We start from the raw sequence: 23,003 nt of genomic DNA on the forward strand, positions 1-23,003 counted from the left end.
GACAAGGCCACAGAGAGGAATTCACCCTCCCCCCTCCTCCTTTCCCCCACCAATCCCTGGTGAGTCCAGACCCTGTCCCCTTGGGTCTTACACAAGGAAAAAATCAATCAGGTTCTTAAAAAGAAAAGCTTTTAATTAAAGAAAGAAAAAATAAAAATTATCTCTGTAAAATCAAGATGGAAAAATGTTTACAGGGTCTCAGCTTTACATAGACTAGAGGGACTCCCTCCTCCCTAGCCTAAGTATAAGTTACAGCAAACAGAGGTAAAATATCCTTCCAGCAAAATACACATTTGCAAATAAAGAAAACAAACATAAAGACTACTCCGCCTTCTATCTAGTTACTACTTACTATTATGAACATGAGAGACTGTTTCAGAAAGATTGGAGAAAACTGGTTGCACTACTGGCTCCTCTTAATCCCAAGAGAGAACAAAGAACAACGCCAAAAGCACAAACAAAGACTTCCCTCCACCACAGGACTCTTTGCTGCTTTTACAAGATTTGAAAGTATCTTGTCCCCCGATTGATCATTTGGTCAAGTGTTAGCCAGGTTCACTGAGCTTCTTAACCCTTTACAGGTAAAAGAGACATTAACCCTTAACTATCTGTTTATGACATCCCCCCCAAACCTACTTGCACCCACAAAACACCCTCTCAGAGTATACACCCCCTGCTAGGACAGGACCTCTTGCTCCCAACCCTTTTCATATCACCACAAGCTGCTCCCAGCCAGGCATCACACCCCATTCACACATCTTTTGTCACTACGTAGCTCAGTGGCAATCACGGCCCCGAAGTGACTCCGGTGCAGGCACTCCCCACACGAACTCCCCACACCGGATTCTGTCCACACACAGAGAATTCTCTCTGCCTGGCTCCTTCGGTTTATCTCGCTGCTCTCCGTCCTGCCGCCAGACACTGCTCATCTGCATAACCCCACCCATGGACACGTGGCACCTTCTGTCCTGCTGGTTTCAAGTGGCTGAGTTGCCCTTGGGGAGTGAGCAGGTCACAGCACGTCACAGCCCCAGCGAGGGCCTGTAGCAGTCGCCAGTCGGTGTGGGTGGAAAAAGGGGCAAGGAAGCACTGCTGCCTCAGACCAGGGCCGGCTCCAGGCACCAGCTCAGCAAGCAGGTGCTTGGGGCAGCCAAGTGGAAGGGATGGGACTTCGGGCTCTTAGGCAGCAGGTCCCTTGGTCCTTCTCGGAGGGAAGGACCTGCCACCAAATTGCCACCGAAGAAGAAGGTAGCGCAGTGGAGCTGCCGCCAATCGTGATCACAGCTTTTTTTTTATTTTCCCGCTGCTTGAGATGGCAAAAACTGTGGTGCCGGCCTCTGCCCCAGCACACATCACAGCCATAGCAGATGTCACAGCTCATCACAGCCTGAGGCAGGGAGATATTGGGGGAGGGGATGAGGGGAGGGAGAGACCCAGCCCCGTAAAACCTTAGGGGCGGGGGATATTGGGGTCAGGAGGAGAGGAGAGAAGGTTGGCAGAGACCCAGACTGGGGTGCAATGGAAATGAGGTGGGGTGGAGGGAGCTGGGGGAGAGAAGAGACACGTGTGGGGTGGTGAAACGTTGGTCCAGGGAAACTGAGTCACTCCCAGGACATGCTGTGCAGGGGGGGAGCACAGGGGCAGGGAGAGAGACCCAGCCCCAGAGAGCCCAAGAGGGATATTTGAGGCAGGGGAGGGGATGGAGGGATGAGAGACCCAGCCCCACAGACCCCTAGAGGCAACAGGATATGAGGGAGCAGGAGAAGGGATGGCGGAGGAGAGACCAATCTCCATAGAACCCCAGAGGCAGGGAATGAGGGGAGAATGGGGGAGGAAGGGATGCAGCGCTATAGACCTGTAGGGGTAGGAAGATATTGGGGGCAGGAGGGGAGAAGAGGGGTTCGCAGAGACCCAGCCAGGGGTGTAGGAAAATGGGGTGGTTTGGAGGGAACTGGGGAAGGAGTATGGCAGAAAGAGATCTAGGGGTCATAGTGGACCACAAGCTAAATATGAGTCAACAGTGTGATACTGTTGCAAAAAAAGCAAACGTGATTCTGGGATGCATTAACAGGTGTGTTGTAAACAAGACACGAGAAGTCATTCTTCCGCTCTACTCTGCGCTGGTTAGGCCTCAGCTGGAGTATTATGTCCAGTTCTGGGCACTGCATTTCAAGAAAGATGTGGAGAAATTGGAGAGGGTCCAGAGAAGAGCAACAAGAATGATGAAAGGTCTTGAGAACATGACCTATGAAGGAAGGCTGAAAGAATTGGGTTTATTTAGTTTGGAAAAGAGAAGACTGAGAGGGGACATGATAGCAGTTTTCAGGTATCTAAAAGGGTGTCATCAGGAGGAGGGAGAAAACTTGTTCACCTTAGCCTCCAATGATAGAACAAGAAGCAATGGACTTAAACTGCAGCAAGGGAGATTTAGGTTGGACATTAGGAATAAGTTCCTAACTGTCAGGGTAGTTAAACGCTGGAATAAATTGCCTAGGGAAGTTGTGGAATCTCCATCTCTGGAGATATTTAAGAGTAGGTTAGATAAATGTCTATCAGGGATGGTCTAGACAGTATTTGGTCCTGCCGTGAGGGCAAGGGACTAGACTCAATGACCTCTAGAGGTCCCTTCCAGTCCTAGAGTCTATGAATCTATGAATCTATAAGAGAAGAGACACATGGCAGGACACATGTTGGGACAGGGAAACTGACTCACTCCGAATAAATGCAGAGCGGGGCAGGGTGGAGGCATATCATGCTGGTCCCAGGGAAATTTCGGGGGTTTCTGATTCCCCACTCAGTCGGTGGGCTCACCTCTGGGCTGAGGAGATCTGAGGTGGGGTGGGTGAAGGGGCTGTGTGTGTGTATCAGGCTGGGGGAGCTGCCTGGACAGAGGTGCTGGAACTGGGGATGCTGCAGCAGCCCCTGGCTTGGAGTGGTTTCCATCACACTCAGGGGTTACAGTTAGTTCAGTTCCTCAGCATCCCCTACTATACAGATTGTTCTGGCACCACTGGCCGAGGGTCACCATCTAATGCCCTTTGCCGCCCCGCTCAGGGCCTTCCTGGCTCTCCAGAGCAGGGCGAGTGCCCAGCTCTCCTGGGGCAGGGCTGGCGAAAGCTCTGGACAGATACTAACAGCACTGGGGAGCCTGGACAAATATTAGTTGGACAAAGGAGCCTGGGGCAGTTTTATCAGAGAGCAGAAATGAATCCTGAACACAGGACTGGAGCTGCAGTGCTCGGGGTGTGTACCTGGGTCATCTGCACAGTCTCCCTGCACCCCCTCGTGGCATAACAAGTTCCCTGCAGAGAAGCAGAGGTGTGGTAATGAGGGGTGCGGCAGGTGCTGAGGCATTATTGTGTGATTCTGGAGAACCCTGGAGCTGTGCTCCCCTGTGTAGTGTGAGTGGGAATTGCACGTTTTCACACTGCCTGTGAACACACAGTTCACAGGCTTTCAGCACCCCCGCTATATAAAGTGAGGGTCCCACTGCTAGAAGTGCCTGCTCAGCCTGCCGCAGACAATGCCTGGCCTCTGGTCTGCTGCCCTTTCTGTACCACAAACCCCTCGCACTGAAGGGATGGATCAGAGCGTCAAAATCAGGGTTTGCCTACAGGGGGACACACAGCAAAATGAATTTTGATTAGCAAAAGGTGTGACTTCAAAGTGGGTTGGTTAAATGGCATTGAACCCCTCAATAATCCCATCACAGAGCATTAGAGCAGAAAGTTATTTCTTCACAATTTGTGGGAGAAAGCTTCATACTCTACAGTCCTCACCCCTTTTAATATGAGAGCTTTAGGGAGGTTGCAGAGAAGTCTCCTGAACCTCTCTGGTGATTTGGCTTCAGGATTCTCCTGTTCTTTACCTTCTCCGGCTGCTGCAGTGCTGCTTTACTGTCCTTCACCATCTTGCAGCCTCCTCCTTCTCTTCCTGTTTAAATAGCAGCAGCAGCAACAACAGCAGTTGCTCTGGTATCTTAGACCTTGTCTACACTAGAACGTACTTCAGTATAACTTACGTCGCTTGGGGGGCTGAATAATCCACACCCCTGAGCGATGTAAGTTATCCCAATCTAAGCGTTGTTGTCGAGAGCGTGATGTCCACAGGAGAGCTACCGCCTCTTGTGGCCAGTGGAGTAATGAAGCTGATGGGAGCAGCTTAGAGCTATATCTTTACTGACTAGAAAAAGAAATAAGAAACGTATTTACCAAATTAAAGCAGGTAAACATACACACAAAAGAGTTACAGTCTGATGTTTCAAACAGTAGTGGAAGCTGCTGTAGCATGCAGGATCTGTATGTCCCTTAGGGCTAACCCTGGCCAAACAGCCAGGATCCCTTATGCTTAGAAGTCACGCCATCTCCCTGAAGTCTAAGCAGCATAGGGACAGTTTCTTACTGACAGGGATTTTATTCCATTCCCCCAGAGCTCAAACTGATGGGGCAAGTGTTTGTGAATGTCTCCGCTGCCTGGGTGAGGGTGTGTGTGGTGGGAACAATCAACCAAGTCTTTTGTCCACCGATGGTGCACAGTGGCTTGTCCGATGTCTCAGTCAGGGCCTTCTCTTGTTGGAAAGGAGATGACTCCTCTCCTGGTAAACTAGCATTTCACACTTGGTAATGCTTCTCTCCTGACGCGGGGCAGGGATGGTAGCGAGAAGGGGTCCGTATTGGGACCAGTAGTGTTCAACTTATTCAAAAATGCTCTGGGAAAAGGAGTAAACAGTGAGATTGCAAAATTTGCAGCTGATAAAAAACTACTCATGATAGTTAAATCCAAAGCAGACTGCGAAGAGCTTCAAAGAGATCTCACAAATCTGGGTGACTGGGCAACAAAATGGCAGATGAAAGTCAATGTTGATAAATGCAAAGTAATGCACAATGGAAAACATAATCCCAACTATACATATAAGATGATGGGGTCTCCATTAGCTGTTACCACTCAAGAAAGAGATCTTGGAGACAATGTGAATAGTTCTCTGAAAACATTCACTCAATGTGCAATGGGATGTTGGGAATCATTAAGATAGGGATAGATAATAAGACAGAAAATATCATATTGCCTCTATAGAAATCCATGGTACACCCACACCTTGAATACTGCGTGCTGATGTGATCGCCCCATTACAAAAAAAAAATAGACCAGAATTGGAAAGATTCAGAAAATAGCTACAAAAATGACGAAGGGTATGGAACAGCTTCTGTAAAAGGAGAGATTAATAAGATCGGGACTTTTTAACTTGGAAAAGAGACAACTAAAGGGGGTAAGATAGGGGTCTATACAATCATGACTGGTGTGGAGAAAGTAAATAAGGAAGCGTTATTTAGTCCTTCTCACAACACAAGGTCTAGGGTCATCAAATGAAATTAATAGGCAGCAGGTTTAACACAAAGAAAAGGAACCAGAGGGTAGCCGTGTTAGTCTGGATCTGTAAAAGCAGCAAAGAATCCTGTGGCACCTTATAGACTAACAGAGGTTTTGGAGCATGAGCTTTCGTGGGTGAATACCCACTTCCTCAGATGCATGCATCTGAGGAAGTGGGTATTCACCCACGAAAGCTCATGCTCCAAAACCTCTGTTAGTCTATAAGGTGCCACAGGATTCTTTGCTGCTTTTAAAGAAAAGGAAGTATTTCTTCTCACAACACACAGTCAACCTGTGGAACTCCTTGTCAGAGGATGTTGCGAAGGCCAAGACTATAACAGGGTTCAAGAAAGAACTAGATAAATTCATAGAGAACAGGTCCATCAATGGCTCTTAGCCAGTGGTGTGTTTTGCAAGCCTCTGTTTGCCAGAAGCTGGGAATGGGCGACAGGGGATGGATCACTTGATGATACCTGTTCTGTTCATTCCCTCTGGAGCACCTGGCAATGGCCGTTGTCAGAAGACAGGATATTGGGATAGATGGACTTTTGGTCTGACCCAGTAGGGCCGTTCTTATGTTCTTATCCTATAACTACTTAGTTTTCTTTATAGCTTTTGGTGAGAGACCCTGTCAAAGGCTTTCCGAAAATCCCAATTCACTACATCAACGCTACCTTTCTGCCAGCAATCTTTAGAGAAGAACCCCACCCTAGAGTCATCCTTCCCTCCTTCAGCACCTCCACATCTGTGGTTCTGAGCAGCAGTATGATGATTAGGGAGTGAATCTGGGCTGGAAGCAGGGTAAGGTCGGCCTATAAGGAGGAACCAGGTGGGGCAGACCCAAGGGGAGGCTGTGAGCTGCTGGGATCTGAGCTCTAGACCAAAGCTGCACAGAGACGTGACACCCAGGGATAGAAGGCTGACATAGTGACCCCCTTACTGGCCTCGGTGAACCCCAAACTCTTGTTACTAAGGGCATTGAGGAGTCTCTGTCCATTAATAACTTCTGGGAGCTCCCCAGCAGGCTGAGGGCGTCAGCCACCTCCTGCCTCACAGGTTAGAATCTTGGCACTGTGCCAGCCACCCCCCACTTTTGCACTCAAGACAGCCTCCTCTGTACATACCTCTGTGTTACAATGGATCAGTGCTTCTGGCTGCTAACTGACAGGATGGTGGTTTGAGCCCAGCCAGGGATGGCAGTAAACCTATGCTACTTCCTTGCTCCCCAAGACCTGCTGGGAGCCTCAAAGGCCCCCTTTTGCTGCCTCAAAACTGACCTTCTTGGCCTCCGTGCTTTCCGCTGGTGGCCCGAAGAGCAGGCTGGATGCCATTCACAAACCCATCTCCCCGCAACAGTGCTGGAGGCTCAGGCTTAATCCTCAAGGCAGAGCACAAAACCTTCAGCTGGGAATGTTTCGCTCCCTTCCTGCCTCCACCCAAGCGGCAAGGGAGAAGTGGACGAGGCACACTGGCTCAAAGAAGCTTCCCTCCCACTTCCCTGTAGGCTGTGCAAAGCCCTTGGCCTGCTTCATGCATCGTCAGGAAAGTGTGGCCATGCTGCCCAAGCCTGAGTCACATCCGCAGCCTGGCCCACCCTGGCTGACAGCACGCAGAGCCACGCGAGTCAATGGCAAGTCGAGTTGGGAGCCTTGGCTCTTTCCCCTGACAGCCACACACACAGCACTGCCTGACTTCCCGAGAGCCTCCCTTGTGTTCTCCCGCAGCAGCCACCTGCCGGTGTGGGTGGGAAAAGGGGACCACGAAGCACTGCTGCCTGAGGCCGGGACAGGAGGCCCTTGCCACACCCAGGCCTGCCTCTTGCCTTCAGCCCAGGCAGCCAGAGTCCTTTCCTCCTCCCTCATTCCCTCCCCTTCTTCTGAGAAGGATTCACAGCAACAGTTTTCCCTCCAAAACCTGAAGTTCTTCCAGTTTCGAAAATACAGAGAGAAGCACAGTCTGTCATGATTTCATATCAGTAATTCTCATACGGCTCCCTCCAACAGCTACCCCCCGCCCCGAGTGGGGCAGTGGCCGGGGGCGGGGAGAGACACAGAGGAAGGGGGGCGGGCCGGGGCCCCAGGACATGAGAGTTCACGTCAGGAGCCGGAACGTGGCCTTGGGGGCAGCCGGCAGGTGGGGCGGGGCAAGGCGTGGGGGCAGGGCCTATCTGAGGAGCGCTGAGGCAGGATAGGGAGTGGCGGCTCCACATGGGGGGGCCAGGGGCTCAGACACCCAGTTCCAGGTGCCAGGCTCAGCCCCTGCTTCGCCCCTGCCCCGGGATCAGCCCCGGGCCCATGGGAGCCGGGTTGGGGGGGGCACAGGGCAGAGGCAGCATGGAGTGAAAGGGCTTCACCCCCCGCAGCTGGGCCTGGGGGGCAGCAGGTGTGGGGGACTGAGCTGCCTGGGAGCAGCCCCACAAGTGGCAGCCTGGGGCCATGGGGCCTTCAACCTCCCCCAGCCTGCCCCCGAGCGTCCCTCCCATCTGCTGTGACTCTCCTACCAGCACCGTCTCCTCCTCTCCCCCTGTAGGGCCCCAGCAGCCCTTTCAAGCCCCCCAAACCTGCCCCCAGTGTCTCCCCACCTGTTGTGACCCTCTCGCCAGCCCCATCTCCATCTGTGGGGATCCTTCAGCCCCCAGCGTCCCCTCCCCCATCCTGTACACTCTACCTGGCTTTTCCCTTCGCCCTCGACCTCCTCTTCCCCCCCTCCAGTCCTTAGCGCCCCGCAGCCGACCTCCTTCTCTCGCCCCACCCCCGACATCCTCTTCTCCATCCTCATCACCTCACCTCCTCTTCCTCCTCCTCCTCCCTGTCTTCAGCGCCCCACCTCTAATTGATTCCAACCCATTTCTCCATTGCTGGGCCCCACTTGCCCATCCGCCCACTCTCCCAGTCCATCCCCAGGGTGTGAGGTTCCTCATCTTCAATCTCTGCTACCCCCAAACCTGCCAGATTCCCCTTTTCAGCCACTGTGGAGTCATCCAACCCGCCGACACCCATCCACTCTGGCTTCTCTAAATCCCACATTCCCACAATGCACTTTGGTAACCCCACCCTCCTCTCTCCTTAATTCCCCTATTCCCTTCTCTCGGGTCCTCCTGGACACCCCAACCCACAATCAGGCCCCCACATACGTCCCAGTCATTCCCATGCTGAGCTAGTTCTTCAGGGGCCCCCACAGCCCACCAAACTTCTCCATCTATGAGCCCCATGGACCTGTGGCCAGGAAGGTGAGGAAGCTCACACTTTGGCTGGGCTGGGTGTGGGTGTTAATCTTTTCCTGTCTTGTGCGTGCTGTGCTCACAAAGGCTTTTTGCTCCCTCGGGGTGGGGTGTGGTTTTGGCCGAAGATGCTGTGTTTTGGTAGCCCTGTGGATGCCGTGTGGTGTCTGGAATTGGGCATATGTGTTCCCATCAGGCCCCTTCCCCTCTGCCTGCAGAGCTGAGGACAGACAGGTCTGAGGAGCAGAGCAGGAGCTCTGGGAAGGAGAAGAGCAATATGAAGATGGAGTCTAAGACGAGGCCAGGTGACTTCTGTGGAGGGAGACATGCTGGACAGCGCCAAGGATTGGGGAGACAACCAGGTGTGAGCCCCGGGTTCAGATTTCTAATTATAGCTGTGATGGCAGAATGGGAGAAGGGTTGAGGCTGGAGCCCTGGAGTGCGGGAGTAGCGAGAAGAGGAGTCTCACCACCATTGCTTTTTCTTTTCCTCTTGTGTTGTGCTTCATACCAAGAGGAAAGAAGTCACAGGGACGGAGTCCAGCCCTGAGGTGAGATGGAAAGTGATTGAGAGCAGTGACAGCGTGAATCCTGTTCATGCCAGGCAAGACCTGCCCAACTGGGACAAAAGTAGCCATCTCTGTCAGTGAGATGTGTATCTGGTTTGGGAAGGACTCTGGTCACAGGTCTTCTGGTTCCAGGCAGGGACTTCCCATTACCTGGATGTGGGTTTCCAGACTAGCTGTGGCTTCAAGGGAGATGATGTTGCCATTTGCCAGGGCCGATCATATCTCTGGCCAGGAGTGGTGTATGTTCCTTAACAGAAAGTTGGATCCATGAGGGTGACTCCCTGTTCTGAATAGTATCAGAGAGGTAGTCGTGTTAGTCTGGATCTGCAAAAGCAGTAAAGAATCCTGTGGCACATTATAGACTAACAGATGTTTTGGAGCATGAGCTTTCATGAGTGAATACCCACTTCGTCAGATGCATATAGTGGAAATTTCCAGGGGCAGGTATATATATGCAGGAAAGCTAAAGATAATAAGGTAGTTAAATCAGGGAGAATGAGGCCCTGTTCTAGCAGTTGAGATGTGAAAACCAAGGGAGGAGAAACTGGTTTTGTAATTGGCAAGCAATTGAAAGTCTTTATTTAATCCTGAGCTGATGGTGTCAAATTTGCAGATGAACTGAAGCTCAGCAGTTTCTCTTTGAAGTCTGGTACTGAAGTACTTTTGCTGCAGGATGGCCACCTTAAGGTCTGATATAGTGTGGTGAGGGATGTTGAAGTGTTCTCGTACAGGTTTTTGTATATTGCCATTCCTAATATCTGATTTCTGTCCTTTTATCCTTTTCCGTAACGACTGTCTAGTTTGACCGATATACAGAGCAGAGGGGCATTGCCGGCATATGATGGTGTATATTACATTGGTGGACATGCAGGTGAATGAACTGGTGATGGTGTGGCTGATCTGGTTAGGTCCTGTGATGGTGTCGCTGTGGACTCTCTACTCAGACCCTATGCCACCAGCACTCCCAGTATTCTTGATACAGAGGAACAGCTTAAAATCATGGAATCTCAGGGTTGGAAGGGACCTCAGGAGGTCATCTAGTCCAACCCAATCCCCAACTAAATCATCCCAGCCAGGGCATTGTCAAGCCTGATCTTGAAAACCTCTAAGAAAGGAGATTCCACCACCTCCATTGGAATAGGGAACCCATTCCAATGCTTCACCACCCTCCTCGTGAAAAAGGCTTTTCCTAATATCCAACCTCCACCTTCCACACCACAACTTGGGACCATTGCTCCTTGTTCTGTCATCTGGCACCACTGAGAACAGTCTAGATCCATCCTCTTTGGAACCCCCTTTCAGGTAGTTGGAAGCAGAGATCAATCCCCCTCATTCTTCTCTTCTGCAGACTAAACAATCCCAGTTCCCTCAGCCTCTCCTCATAAGTCATGTCTTCCAGCCCCCGCCCACCCACCCCCAATCATTTTTCTTGCCCTAGGCTGGACTCTTTTCAGTTTTTCCACATCCTTCTTGTAGTGTGGGGCCCAAAACTGGACACGGTACTCCAGATGAGGCCTCACCAATGTCGAATAGAAGGGAACGATCACGTCTCTCGATCTGCTGGCAATGCCCCTACGTATACAATCCAAAATGCCGCTAGCCTTCTTGGCAACAACGGCATACCGTCGACTCATAGGCAGCTTCTCCTCCACTGTAACCCCTGGGTCCTTTTCTGCAAAACTGCTGCCTAGCCATTCGGTCCCTAGTCTGGAGCAGCGCGTGGGATTCTTCCGTCTAAAGTGTAGGACTGGGCATTTGTCCTTGTTGAACCTCATCAGGTGTTTTTGGCCCAATCCTCTAATTTGTCTAGGTCCCTCTGTATCCTACCCCTACCCTCCAGCGTATCGACCGCTCCTCCCAGTTTAGTGTCATCTGCAAACTTGCTGAGAGGGCAGTCCACGCCATCCTCCAGAACGTTAATGAAGATATTGAACACAATCGGCCCCAGGACCGACCACTGGGGCACGCCGCTTGATATCGGCTGCCAATTAGACGTGGAGCCATCGATCACTACCCGTTGAACCCGACGACCTAGCCAGCTTTCTCTCCACCTTATAGTCCATTCATCCAGCCCATACTTCTTGAACTTGCCGACAAGAATGCTGTGGGAGATGATTGTATCAAAAGCTTTGATAAAGTCAAGGAATAACACCTCCATTGCTTTCCCCTCATCCCCAGACCCACTTATCTCCTCACAGAAGGCAATTCGGTTAGTCAGGCGTGACTTGCCCTTGCTGAAACCATGCTGACTGCTGCTGATCACTTGCCTCTCCTCTGAGTGCTTCAGAATTGATTCCTCGAGGACCTGCTCCATGATTTTTCCAGGGACTGAGGTGAGGCTGATTGGCCTGTAGTTCCCCGCATCCTCCTTCTTTCTTCCCTTTTTTAACGATGGGCACTACATTAGCCTTTTTCCAGTCATCCGGGACCTCCCCCGATCACCATGAGTTTTCAAAGATAATAGCCAATGGCCCTGCAATTACACCCACCAACTCTTTTAGCACCCTGGGATGCAGCGCATCCAGCCCCACGGATTCGTGCTCCCCCAGCTTTTCTAAATAGTCTCAAACCACTTCTTTCTCCACAGGGGGCTGGTCACCTCCTCTCCATGCTGTGCTGCCCAGTGCAGCAGTCTGGGAGCAGATTTTGTTCGTGAAGACGGGGGCGGGGCGGGGGAAAGCATTGAGTACCTTAGCTTTTTCCACATCCTCTGTCACTAGGTCGCCTCTCTCATTCAGTATGGGGCCCACAGTTTCCTTGACTTTCTTCTTGTTGCTAACATACCTGAAGAAACCCTTCTTCTTGTTACCCTTAACATCTCTTGCTAGCTGCAACTCCAAGCCTGAGTTGCCCTTCCTAATTTCGCTCCTGCCTTCCCGAGCAATAGTTTTATACCCTTCCCTGGCCATTTGTCTAATCTTCCACTCCTTCGGACGGCGCTGCCTGCCAGTGCACTCAGCCTCACTTGGCAGGTAACAAAAGGGATGGAGTGGCCTTCCAGTTTCTGGAGAGTGGCTGACAACACCCGACCTTCTGCACTGAGGAGAAACTGAAGTGAGACAAGGCAGGGGAGGTCGTTCTTGTATTGGACCAACTTCCGGTGGGGAGAGAGAGCAGCAAAATGCAAGCTGCACTCTTTCCCCAGCAGCAGCTGGTCAATGTGGTCTCTCTGATAGCCTGGATGCCTGGGACGAGACCCGGCTACAACTCCAGGGCGCAAGAGTCATGGCCCGAGCAGGCAGGGGGAGGGGGCCCGAGCGGAGGGGCGGAGTCGCGTGAGCGTGTATGCAGATCTGTGTGCGAGCAGAGCATTGTCGGAGCGGAGGCAGGCGGCCCGGCAGGGCCCGACTTTGGCCCCGGGAGCTCGGCGTGGAGAAGGGAGGGGCCTCGGGGACGCGGCGGGGCATCTGTCGGCAGTGGGGGCCGGTGTGGGCGAGGCCAGGGGGTTGGGGCGTGGCGGTCCGCCCCGTGTCTTAGAAGTCTGAGGAGAGCGAGGGCGGGCGGCAGCTGGGCAGTAGGACCTCATACTTACCTGGCAGGGGAAATACTGTGATCACGAAGGTGGTTTTCCCAGGGTGAGGCTCATCCATTGCACTGCAGGTGTGTTGACCCCTGCGATTTCCCCAAATGGGGGAAACTCGACTGCATAATTTGTGGTAGTGGGGGACTGCGTTCGCGCTCTCCCCTGGCGATTGGTTGAAAAGACAGGAAAACAAGATGCCTTGGGGAGTGCTGCTCAGTGGCCTGGGGATGCTTGGTCCAGCGTGCAGCTGTGTGGTTGGTTTTGACAAAAGCGGTTTTGCTCTCCTGTCTTTGTGACGGCTCTCTTCTGCAGGTCCTGTAGCTTTTGGCACCTTTGTTCTTGCCCCTGATGATGGGGCCAAGGGAGAAAAAACAAAGCTCAGCTCTGAAACTTTCCCTGTGGCTTGCAAAGCTCTGTGCTTTCTTGACTTTCCCTGGTCTTTTGCAGCTCATCTGCTCTCTAGTCTGCTTTTGCGGGGGGGCTTGGGCCAATGCCTTCTTTTGCTCTAAGGGGAGCTGCCCGCCCGCCTGCTCTGCTTCTTTCCCTGCTTGTAGCTTCTTGCCTGGCCCTCCTTCTTGGGCTCTTCCTCCTTTGACGGGAGGACGGCCTGTCCCAAAGGCCTGTCCCGCCCGGTCCCCTCATCCAACAGGCAGCCTCGCCCCCTGCCCTGGGGCCGCTTTGGCTTTTGTTGTCTGTTCCTGTCTCTTGGTGGCCTCCCTGTCTGTGCTACAGAGACCAGGCTGTCACAACCCTGTGCTGGAGGAGGTCTTTCCATCGCTTTAGGCCCATCGCCTCCCCGAAAGCCCTTAGCTACGCTGGGGGTTAGGGCGGCGTGCGTCGCCCAGGAGCAGGTTTCCCTTTTGCGCACCCCTGACAGACGGAGCTGTTCTGACTTAACTCTTCGGGACGCTCCAACCCTCGGGCCTGGTCTGCACGGGGAACGTAAATCGACGCGGCTACGTCAGTCCGCGCCTTGGTCGGAAGAATTCTTCCGTCGACCTAGCTCCCGTCTTTCGGGGAGGTGGATGGCCTGCACCAACGAGGAAAGCCCTCTCCAGGACCCTTCTCCGGGAACAGTGCCCTTCCATTTGGGGAGATTATGCTGCTTCAAAAGAGAGAAATGGTTTAACTGGGTTTCTCTGTGAGAAGGTTGACTTTGTCTTGCTTCCCTCGTGGCTCCTTACAGCAGTTGTGTTGTGAAATCTTTAGGGTTTGACGTCATTTATGATGAAATCTTGCTGTAACTTTCTTCTAATTTTGAATGAGTAACTAGACCTGAGCTTTTTGGTGTGTTATCGGAGGATTGTTTAAAACCCTGGGATTCCACTTTCTGCTGCCTTTCCATTACATTTCCTCTGAAAGCCCACTCAAAGCCTCCACTTCCCACATAACTCTCTCAAACATGCAGTCATCAGGCATACAGAAGAGGCTTCCGGTTTCACTCCGTACCAGTCCAGTTCCTTGCTGTTTCCTGTCTAACCACTGCACGCATATGGTATCCCCTCCCTACCCGGAGCTGCTTCCCGGCTTTTGCGATCAGGACAGGAAAACGAGAATGGAGAGGTAAGCTGTGCAGGGAACTCTTCCTCAGCTTGCCCTCCACTCCCCAAGGGCCTTTCGGGGTCTTCTACGGACTTCAGGTTTCATTTGATTTCCAAGGTTTGTGGTCTCATTAATTAGCCCTCTCTCCTAATGCAGGGATCCTACGTGTCAGACCAAAGATCGATGGCCCAAAAGAGCTAAGAAACAGAAATACAACTGAGCGCTAGGGGTTACGTTCAGAGGAGCATCCAGAATCTGACTGTGCCCTGGCATGTTCAACGCTGCCGAAAAGAAGGAGCTCGTCAGGTCCCTCTGCTAGCACCCAAATCTGGTGTCTAGTCAGTCTGCTGGTGTGATGCAGTAGGGACTGTCTGTGTGGGGAGTGGGAGAGCAAGGGAGGACTTTAGGGGATGGACAATGCCAGGGCCTGTAACCTGAGCTAGGTAAGGGAGGGGAAAGGTCAACCCCTTTGCCCGGGAAGGGGACAAAGGAAGGGGGTGGCAGGAGGGAAGCAGTTTGAGTTTGGGCTTGGGGCTGTGTGGGCGGAATTCAGGGTATCCTAGCTAGGATCCAAGCACCCTGAAAGCCCAGACGGACTCGATGGAGGGGTCCTGACTGTGTCTGCAAGCCCTGCTGTAACCTGTGTTCCTGTTGTCCAATAAACCTTCTGTTTTACTGGCTGGCTAAGAGTCACTGTGGGTCCCAGGAAGAGGGGTGCAGGGCCGGACTCCCCCACACTCCGTGACAGCTGGGAAATAAGGAAAAGGAAATGAATAAAGAAGTCAGGCAGTAACAAGGAAATGAAGAGGTTTGTCGAACGGGTTCTGTCTGATTTACCATCTTCCCAGCTCCCCGTCCAAGTTAAAGACCTAGCCCAGTATCCTGTCTTCTGACCGCGGCCAATGCCAGGCGCCCCAGAGGGAATGACCAGAACGGGGAATCATCAAGTGCTCCATCCCCTGGCGCCCATACCCAGCTTCTGGCAAACAGGGGTTAGCTAGAAATACCGCTGGCGAAGCGTCATAGATGGAACTATCCTCCAGAAAGGTATCTAGTGCTTTTTGGAACCCTGTTATAGTCTTGGCATTCGCGACATCCTCTGGCAAAGAGTTCCACAGGTTGACTGTGTGGTGCGTGAAGAAATACTTCCTTCTGTTTGTTTTAAAGCTGCGGCCTATTAATTTTATTTGGTGACACCCCCCACCCCCAGTTCGTGCCTTATGAGAAGGAGTAAATAACTCTTCCTGATTTACTTTCTCCACACCGGTCACGGTTTTATAGACCTCCGTCGTATCCCCCTATAGTCGTCTCTTTTCCAAGATGAAAAGTCCCAATCTTATTAATCCCTTCTTAGACGGAAGCTGGTCCATATTCCCTCATCATCTTTGTTGTCCTTTTCGGAATCTTTCCCATTCCAATATATCTTTTTTGAGATTGGGGCGACCGCATCAGCGCGCAGTATTCAAGGTGTGGGAGTAGCATGGATTGATATTGAGGCGATATGACAGTTTCTGTCTTCTTACCTATCCCTTTCTTAATGATTCCCGAGACTCCGCTGCACACTGAGTGGATGTTTTCAGAGACCTATCCACAATGCCTCCCAGATCTCTTTCTCGCGTGGTAACAGCTAATTTAGACCCCGTCGTTTTATAGGGAGAGTTGGGATTCTGTTTTCCAGTGTGCATGACTTTGCACTTAAGAGCACCGCCCTTCATCTGCCATTCTCTTGTCCCGTCACCCAGTTTTGTGAGATCTCTTTGTGGCTCTCTGCAGTCTGCTTGGGACTTAACTATCCTGAGCAATTTTGTATCATCCGCAAAATTTGCCACCTCACTGTTTACCCCTTTCCCCAGATCATTTATGAGTAAGTTGAACAGTACTGCTCCCAGTACAGACACCTGGGGATAAGAGAGGGAAGATCCTCTTCTGACACTGGCAGACCAGGGGCCAGCTCATGCCAAGGCCCCTAGGCCTTACTGAAAAGTGACAAACGCATGGCTGGTAACTAGTCTTGCTCAGCTGTTTGTTAGTGCTGTTAAAAGAGGCATTAGCTTTATAGAAGTATGTTTAGAGTTTATGACAAGCTCGTGAGTTGCTGCATGCATTCTTCTCACCTATAATAGCCATAGCCCATGTTGTAAGGTGATCTATAAGCGTTGGCACTAAAGCTGTAAACCCCCTTGCCGCCACCCCGCCACCAGTCAGGAGCGAAGCATTACCAAGTGTGAAACGCTACCTTACCAGAAGAAGCGTCACCTCCTTTCCAACAAGAGAAAGCCTCGACTGAGACATCAGACAAGCCGCTGTGGATCATCTGTGGACAAAAGACTTGGTTGATTGCTCCCCCTCACACACCCACGAGGTGGCAGAGACCTGCACAAACACTTGCCCCCATCAGCTTGAGCTCTGGGCGAATGGAATAAAAAACCCTGTCAGGAAGAAACTGTTGTCCCCACCCGCGATGCTGCTTGGACTTCAGGGAGACGGCACGCCTTCTAAGCATAAGCAAGGGCTCCCGGCTCTTGGGCTAGGGTTAGCCCTAAAGGACGTACAGAGTTTGCGTGTTACAGCAGCGTCTACTACACCTGGGTGGCAAGATAGAGTCAGGGTGCCCAAGGGGGCTGTCTGTGACTAAATGGGAAGGCTGTTCTAGTGCCTGAGGAGATCACACTTGATACTTGGTGGGTGAGATCAAAGTGTGGAACACACAACCGTGAGGAACCCCTCTGCATGCCAGCCCCAGGTGCCGGGGGCTCCTGCTCCCTGGGGCTCTCGCTGCACTAGAAAGGTAAGTTTCTAGCTTGCCTGGTTCAGAAAACCGGAAGGGAAAGCTAGAGAACCCACATTACATTTTTGTTTTAAAAAATGAATCCTCATGATTTGTAAGCCACTGTCGTGATTTTGGGGATTTTCCAATAGTGAGGGTGGCAATAATGAGCAGTTAAGGATTATTATTTAGCATTTAGATTACAGTAGGTTCGGGAGAGGGGGAGAAATCAGGATTGGGGCCCCTGTGTGCCAGGTGCAGCACGACACCTAGGGCCTTGTCTCGATCTTACCAACCAAGATACAGAGAACGTAGGTCGGGTGGGGAGAAGTCTGTGTAAGTCATGCAGTTGTTGATATACACCTAATCTCAAATATTACCAATCCCCCACCCCAAGAAAAACAAAAACAAAAAAACAACCATCTCCCCAAGAGACCCAGAGTCTGGAAAGCATTTGTCCCTCATACCGTTGAAAAGGCTCACAGCAGAAAGAAGGAGTCCTGCTTCTTAAATAATTCTCTAGCAAGAGAAAGAAGAACCTCTCACATCTGCAGACTCACAAAACACTTCCAAGAAACCGTAACTGTATTGGTGTTTATCACAAAGAAAGAAAAACCGCTAAAGACACCAGATTTTGCTGCTATTGAAAAAAGATCTGCTTGAAAAAACCGTCACCACAGCTCAACTCTTTTCTGTTTTTCTCTGCCAGAAGTTTCTCCCCTAAAGGAGATACAGCGTTCCTGGAAGCACTGCACTACCAGGTCCATACATGGGGCAGACAAAGCAAGCTTCTTCTCTAACCCTCTTCCTTTCAAACAACCAAGCTAATCTACAGTCCTCACATCAAGGACCTACCTATCAGAGATTAAACTGATAAGAACACATTTAAAAGCTTATTAGAAAATGTTTAAATAAAAATGAGCTGCAGAGAAGCAAGGCTGACACTCTGCCACGCACGCACGCACACCCCTGCGGCCACCCATTTCTACCTCACCAGGACGAGCTCCCAGACACGCAACAAACACCGTAACTAGGGAACTCTACGTGAGACTCACTTCCCCGAAATGACTCCAGTGGAAGAATTCAAAGCAAGAACCCTTAACGCACAATTCTGTTCAAAGACAGACAAGTCTTGCAGACGCCTTCCTCTCGCTGGTTTCCCCTCTATACTCCTAATTTCCATAAAGCCACCCACTGACCTGTGACTACCAATTACTCACTGTTAACCCTTACAGCAAACCAGGGCAAAGAAAGCCTATGCAAGCGCTGTTCCGCAGCCCCGATGCTCTTTTCTGCTCCTTCCCACCGAACTATCTCAAACATACAGTCAATTGCATCAAAGCAATTCCTCGCTATTTGGGGCATTGGTGCCCCTTAGTCCCTCTGAGGTGATGGGCTGGTTCCTTCTGGCCTTAAACGCTAGGAATCTGACTCAAAGGGCCACAACCTTCCTCCTCTTCTGCTCCTATGAACTATCCCTCATCTGGGCAAAAGGTTTGAAAACACTGGTGTTTTCCCAACAGGAAAGGGATGGACAATTTCTCTTCTGTGGGGAGACGAGGGAAACTATGCAATCACCTTCTGGAAGGTATATTAAGGAGGGTGGCGTAAGAACCCTCACGGACTACATTAAGAGAGCAGCTCTTTAACTGACCTTCCAACAATGACAAACTAAAATCTGCAAGAGCAGCCTTTCCACTCAGGGGCCCAATAACAAGCTGTTGCCAATAACTAACGGCAGAGTTACAAATGACTCCAAACCATCCACTCTTAGGACAAACCAAACCTTAACACGAACAACAACGCATTTATTTGCTGCTCTTCAACCGTGATAACCAAAAACTTCCAAAACCGAAGAGCCAGCGGAATACCCATCACAAAAGAGTCCCCTGCTAGACAGGAAGCCATCTCACTAACACGATCAGCTGAAAATAAAATAATGGAACAGTAATTCCCAAACAGTCATTTTCACAGCTCTGAGTTGTTTATAGGAAAGCTCGAGCTACTGACACCAGTTCAGGTAGCCCCCTTCTGTTCTTTTTCACAACAGGGAACAGCCTCACCAAAGCAAAGCCTCCAAAAATTGGCTACAAACTCATAAATGTTCCTCTCCACGGAAATCTTTAGTAAAAGGCGAAAGATTTATACAAACTGAAGAGAAAGCAGAGTACATGGAAAACAGGGCAGAGGCGCTGCCAGGGCAACCGCGTATGCTACCACAAGTCAGGGTGAGTACTCTCACAGCCCGCTAAACTGCAGAGCTTTTAGAGGAAATGGAATTGAACCGATTGATAGCCCGAGTTGGATCATCAGAACCGGGAACACAGGGAGCAAAACCAGCCCCTTGACCAGGGACTCGCTTCGCTGCGCGCAATGCTCTGTGAGTATGCAAATAAGATGCTCCGGCCGTCTCCGGCGTTCAAAGGAGACTTTTCTCCGGGCTGCCTCTGCTCCTTCCCCAGCTGGGCGGAGATTGGGATGCGGCGAGGGTGGGGAAGCTGCTCTCCTGAGACAGTCCCGCTGATGCCCAGGCGCATGGAGGACGGAGCCCGGACGAGAGGCCAGAGGGCACTTGGCCCGCAGCTAAAATCCGGAGCAAAAGCACACGCTTTGCCAAGGAACAGGAGCCGGGATCTCGGACATGAGATTCTATCTGCCGGCCGGGGTGTGACCCCGCGTTGTACCTGCTGCTTGGTCTGCCTCTGCTGCAAAGTAGCTCGCCTCAGATCCTTGGGGTTTGCTGAGCTGCAGCTCACCTTGATGCACGGGAACAGCTTAAAAATCATGGACTCTCAGGGTTGGAAGGGACCTCAGGAGGTCATCTAGTCCAACCCAATCCCCAACTAAATCATCCCAGCCAGGGCTTTGTCAAGCCTGACCTTGAAAACCTCTAAGGAAGGAGATTCCACCACCTCCATTGGAATAGGGAACCCATTCCAATGCTTCACCACCCTCCTCGTGAAAAAGGCTTTTCCTAATATCCAACCTCCACCTTCCCCACCACAACTTGGGACCATTGCTCCTTGTTCTGTCATCTGGCACCACTGAGAACAGTCTAGATCCATCCTCTTTGGAACCCCCTTTCAGGTAGTTGGAAGTAGCGATCAATCCCCCCTCATTCTTCTCTTCTGCAGACTAAACAATCCCAGTTCCCTCAGCCTCTCCTCATAAGTCATGTCTTCCAGCCCCCGCCCACCCGCCCCCAATCATTTTTCTTGCCCTAGGCTGGACTCTTTTCAGTTTTTCCACATCCTTCTTGTAGTGTGGGGCCCAAAACTGGACACGGTACTCCAGATGAGGCCTCACCAATGTCGAATAGAAGGGAACGATCACGTCTCTCGATCTGCTGGCAATGCCCCTACGTATACAGTCCAAAATGCCGTTAGCCTTCTTGGCAACAAGGGCATACCATCGACTCATAGGCAGCTTCTCCTCCACTGTAACCCCTGGGTCCTTTTCTGCAGAACTGCTGCCTAGCCATTCGGTCCCTAGTCTGGAGCAGCACGTGGGATTCTTCCGTCCTAAGTGTAGGACTGGGCACTTGTCCTTGTTGAACCTCATCAGGTGTCTTTTGGCCCAATCCTCTAATTTGTCTAGGTCCCTCTGTATCCTACCCCTACCCTCCAGCGTATCGACCGCTCCTCCCAGTTTAGTGTCATCTGCAAACTTGCTGAGAGGGCAGTCCACGCCATCCTCCAGAACATTAATGAAGATATTGAACACAATCGGCCCCAGGACCGACCCCTGGGGCACACCGCTTGATATCGGCTGCCAATTAGACGTGGAGCCATCGATCACTACCCGTTGAACCCGACGACCTAGCCAGCTTTCTCTCCACCTTATAGTCCATTCATCCAGCCCATACTTCTTGAACTTGCCGACAAGAATGCTGTGGGAGATGATTGTATCAAAAGCTTTGATAAAGTCAAGGAATAACACCTCCATTGCTTTCCCCTCATCCCCAGACCCACTTATCTCCTCACAGAAGGCAATTCGGTTAGTCAGGCGTGACTTGCCCTTGCTGAAACCATGCTGACTGCTGCTGATCACTTGCCTCTCCTCTGAGTGCTTCAGAATTGATTCCTCGAGGACCTGCTCCATGATTTTTCCAGGGACTGAGGTGAGGCTGATTGGCCTGTAGTTCCCCGCATCCTCCTTCTTTCTTCCCTTTTTTAACGATGGGCACTACATTAGCCTTTTTCCAGTCATCCGGGACCTCCCCCGATCACCATGAGTTTTCAAAGATAATAGCCAATGGCCCTGCAATTACACCCACCAACTCTTTTAGCACCCTGGGATGCAGCGCATCCAGCCCCACGGATTCGTGCTCCCCCAGCTTTTCTAAATAGTCTCAAACCACTTCTTTCTCCACAGGGGGCTGGTCACCTCCTCTCCATGCTGTGCTGCCCAGTGCAGCAGTCTGGGAGCAGATTTTGTTCGTGAAGACGGGGGCGGGGCGGGGGAAAGCATTGAGTACCTTAGCTTTTTCCACATCCTCTGTCACTAGGTCGCCTCTCTCATTCAGTATGGGGCCCACAGTTTCCTTGACTTTCTTCTTGTTGCTAACATACCTGAAGAAACCCTTCTTCTTGTTACCCTTAACATCTCTTGCTAGCTGCAACTCCAAGCCTGAGTTGCCCTTCCTAATTTCGCTCCTGCCTTCCCGAGCAATAGTTTTATACCCTTCCCTGGCCATTTGTCTAATCTTCCACTCCTTCGGACGGCGCTGCCTGCCAGTGCACTCAGCCTCACTTGGCAGGTAACAAAAGGGATGGAGTGGCCTTCCAGTTTCTGGAGAGTGGCTGACAACACCCGACCTTCTGCACTGAGGAGAAACTGAAGTGAGACAAGGCAGGGGAGGTCGTTCTTGTATTGGACCAACTTCCGGTGGGGAGAGAGAGCAGCAAAATGCAAGCTGCACTCTTTCCCCAGCAGCAGCTGGTCAATGTGGTCTCTCTGATAGCCTGGATGCCTGGGACGAGACCCGGCTACAACTCCAGGGCGCAAGAGTCATGGCCCGAGCAGGCAGGGGGAGGGGGCCCGAGCGGAGGGGCGGAGTCGCGTGAGCGTGTATGCAGATCTGTGTGCAAGCAGAGCATTGTCGGAGCGGAGGCAGGCGGCCCGGCAGGGCCCGACTTTGGCCCCGGGAGCTCGGCGTGGAGAAGGGAGGGGCCTCGGGGACGCGGCGGGGCATCTGTCGGCAGTGGGGGCCGGTGTGGGCGAGGCCAGGGGGTTGGGGCGTGGCGGTCCGCCCCGTGTCTTAGAAGTCTGGGGAGAGCGAGGGCGGGCGGCAGCTGGGCAGTAGGACCTCATACTTACCTGGCAGGGGAAATACTGTGATCACGAAGGTGGTTTTCCCAGGGTGAGGCTCATCCATTGCACTGCGGGTGTGTTGACCCCTGCGATTTCCCCAAATGGGGGAAACTCAACTGCATAATTTGTGGTAGTGGGGGACTGCATTCGCGCTCTCCCCTGGCGATTGGTTGAAAAGACAGGAAAACGAGATGCCTTGGGGAGTGCTGCTCAGTGGCCTGGGGATGCTTGGTCCAGCGTGCAGCTGTGTGGTTGGTTTTGACAAAAGCGGTTTTGCTCTCCTGTCTTTGTGACGGCTCTCTTCTGCAGGTCCTGTAGCTTTTGGCACCTTTGTTCTTGCCCCTGATGATGGGGCCAAGGGAGAAGAAGCAAAGCTCAGCTCTGAAACTTTCCCTGTGGCTTGCAAAGCTCTGTGCTTTCTTGACTTTCCCTGGTCTTTTGCAGCTCATCTGCTCTCTAGTCTGCTTTTGCGGGGGGGCTTGGGCCAATGCCTTCTTTTGCTCTAAGGGGAGCTGCCCGCCCGCCTGCTCTGCTTCTTTCCCTGCTTGTAGCTTCTTGCCTGGCCCTCCTTCTTGGGCTCTTCCTCCTTTGACGGGAGGACGGCCTGTCCCAAAGGCCTGTCCCGCCCGGTCCCCTCATCCAACAGGCAGCCTCGCCCCCTGCCCTGGGGCCGCTTTGGCTTTTGCTGTCTGTTCCTGTCTCT

The 23,003-nt window shown here is 51.9% G+C and overlaps 4 non-coding genes across 4 annotated transcripts; 2 read left to right on the plus strand and 2 right to left on the minus strand.

Moving 5' to 3' along the window:
• The first annotated feature begins 12,679 nt into the window (after positions 1-12,679).
• On the plus strand, positions 12,680-12,843 carry LOC127042263 (U1 spliceosomal RNA). The gene has a single exon (XR_007771913.1). It is a non-coding gene; the product is annotated as a U1 spliceosomal RNA (small nuclear RNA).
• A 4,868-nt stretch (positions 12,844-17,711) lies between these two features.
• LOC127042248 (U2 spliceosomal RNA) lies at positions 17,712-17,906 on the minus strand. Its single transcript, XR_007771899.1, has one exon. It is a non-coding gene; the product is annotated as a U2 spliceosomal RNA (small nuclear RNA).
• A 1,136-nt stretch (positions 17,907-19,042) lies between these two features.
• Positions 19,043-19,158, minus strand: LOC127042257 (U5 spliceosomal RNA). Its single transcript, XR_007771907.1, has one exon. It is a non-coding gene; the product is annotated as a U5 spliceosomal RNA (small nuclear RNA).
• Positions 19,159-22,298: 3,140 nt separating this feature from the next.
• LOC127042242 (U1 spliceosomal RNA) lies at positions 22,299-22,462 on the plus strand. Its single transcript, XR_007771893.1, has one exon. It is a non-coding gene; the product is annotated as a U1 spliceosomal RNA (small nuclear RNA).
• Positions 22,463-23,003: the final 541 nt, after the last annotated feature.

Source organism: Gopherus flavomarginatus, unplaced genomic scaffold (assembly GCF_025201925.1).
Source record: "Gopherus flavomarginatus isolate rGopFla2 unplaced genomic scaffold, rGopFla2.mat.asm mat_scaffold_34_arrow_ctg1, whole genome shotgun sequence".
NCBI classification, from domain to species: Eukaryota; Metazoa; Chordata; order Testudines; family Testudinidae; genus Gopherus; species Gopherus flavomarginatus.